Source organism: Myotis yumanensis, unplaced genomic scaffold, assembly GCF_028538775.1.
Source record: "Myotis yumanensis isolate MYYU_CA2020_CCGP unplaced genomic scaffold, mMyoYum1.0.hap1 SCAF_320, whole genome shotgun sequence".
NCBI classification, from domain to species: domain Eukaryota; kingdom Metazoa; phylum Chordata; class Mammalia; order Chiroptera; family Vespertilionidae; genus Myotis; species Myotis yumanensis.
Window position 1 is genome coordinate 1 of NW_027224071.1, and position 2,498 is coordinate 2,498.

Genomic DNA, 2,498 nt, shown 5'->3' on the forward strand with positions numbered 1-2,498 from the left:
TGAATGTCAAAATGAAAAAAAAGCATGGTCAGTTAACATTGGACATTACCCACTAAAGAAAATATTCTAGTTTCCCAGGGAAAGTAAACATTTCCTACACCTCATGCTAAAATGAACTTCTCTGCACGCTCTCTCTCTGGAGCACATTTGCATCTTTCCTCCCACTTTTTTTTCCTCAGGTTCATACCTTTGCTTTCTTTCTCCTAAGCTCCAAAGGCTCTTCTTTTGCCTCTGTAACTTGCTTCCTAAGTCTATGCAGCCCAGCTGGCTCACTTCTCCTACCTCTGCGACTTTATAAACTTCTTATGCCAGAAAGATTAATTTAATTAACTTCTCTCAGAGGTCATAGAGCTCATCTATACTGACAAACAGCTAAGGTTGTCTATACATTTTTGTGGTATTTAGTAATAATTAAATTAAGTTTGTAATGTTAGTAAATGTCAAATATATTAAATCTAAAAACAAGTGCTTCTCATGAAAGAGTGGGGAATTTCGGAGGAAAGGTGTGGGGGTTGTAATCAGCCAAAAACCTTGTATGCGTATACTGTACGCATAACCCAAGGACACAGACAATAGGGTGATGAAGGCCTGGGGAGGAGGAAGGAGCGGGCTGGAGGGGGCGAAGGGTGGGGGGAAGGGACATATGTAATACTTTCAACAAAGATTTTTAAAAATAATAAAATAAAATAAAGAAAAACAGGTGCTTCTCAAAAGATGGGTGAGGTACTAACACTATCAGAACCACTTATTGCCTGTTTAAAATGCAATTACTGAGTACCTCTCTAAATCTAAAGACTCTGAATTTCTCAAAGTGGGATTAGGAATCTGTATTTGATAAATTCCCCAGGCATTCTAAAATTTGAGGACCACTGACCTAGGGTTTTGAATCCGTACCAAAAGGAGGGAAAAAGAACTCTACATGGACACAGAGCAGTCCAAGTAAGACCCCAGAGGCTTGAAATAGTGTACAAGTTGGGGAATTATGATGTGTTCCAAACATAAAGTGAAAGAAAGGATGGAAGGAGATGAGGTTGGAGAAAGGGGTTCCAGGCTGTCCTCACATGGAAGTCATTACAAAACCTCTCTTTCCCACACTCCCTCCTCGCTCTCTTTCTCCCTTCCTTTCACCAGGTTCACCTATTTGCTTTAAAACAACCCCTCAATTGAAAATTGAAAACAATTCAGGCCTTAGTCAGGATTTTCACCTTTATCCTCAGAACAAGAGGAAACCATTTGGCAGACTTAATTAAATGAGTGGTCAGAGCAGGTTTTCTTTTTAAGTTTATTCTCATTGCTGCATTGAGAGTGGTCTGAGAAGGAATGGACAAGAAAGATTTGGACAAAGCAGTCAGGTGGTAAAAGGTAAGAGAGATCTTGGTGAACTGAAGTGGTGGTAGCAATAAGATAGAAGGAGTATTGGACAGGTGTGGAAAGTATTTCTAAGGTAGAATTGATAGGTCTTGCTGATGGGTTGAATGATCTTTTACCCTCTCTGCATCCACCCCCTTGGGCATTTAACTTTGAAGTGTCCTCTGCCTCTGTCTCTGGACTTGACCATGTGCCTGGCTTTGGGTAATAGAATGAAGCAGAAGTGCAAGTATGGTGCTTCAAAGTCTACAACTCGAGAGGCCTTGCTTTCTTGTGTTTCTGTCATCTCCATGAGGACATTCCTGAGGTAGCCTACTGGCATGGAACAGATAGGTGGCAGAGACTTGAAGTGCCCAGTCAGCCCAGTTGAGACTCGTCTAGATCAGTGATCAGCAAACTCATTAGTCAACAGAGCCAAATATCAACAGTACAACGATTGAAATTTCTTTTGAGAGCCAAATTTTTTAAACTTAAACTATATAGGTGGGTACATTGTTATTAACTTAATTAGGGTACTCCTAAGGCTTAGGAAGAGCCACACTCAAGGGGCTAAAGAGCCGCATGTGGTTTGAGAGCCGAAGTTTGCTGACCACGGACCTAGGCTACCCAGAGTTTTGATAACCATGGGGATCTATGTAGTCTCCCCGACATGACCCCATGCCTTGTGATCTAATTCTGAATGCCACTTTCATGTCACACAAAGTACAGGAATCTGAAATCGACCAATGGTCAGTTTCCCCTTGAGAATGTTACAGAATTTACCAGGCGACTGAAAAATACACAAGAGTACCCGGAGATACAGGAAAAACCCATTTATTTCCAGATGTTTCACATGTACTAGTACAGTGACTCAGGGGGTCAGTTCTATAAATCCTGAGTAAACCCATATGGAGGAAGCTTTCTCTTTATACCCTTTGGTTTCTTTGTCCCTCATATATGGACCAGACTTCCGGACCTTTCTTGGGCTTTGCAAAAAGCCCTGTGTGTTGGGATGGGCCCATGAGACCACACCTAAAGGCCTGGCCTGGTGCCAGCACTGATCACCCCCTCCGGGGGTTGTGTATTGTTCATGGTTTATGGCCTCTGTAAAATGTGAGTATTTAGGTAAATAGGTCTTACAAAACCAGATA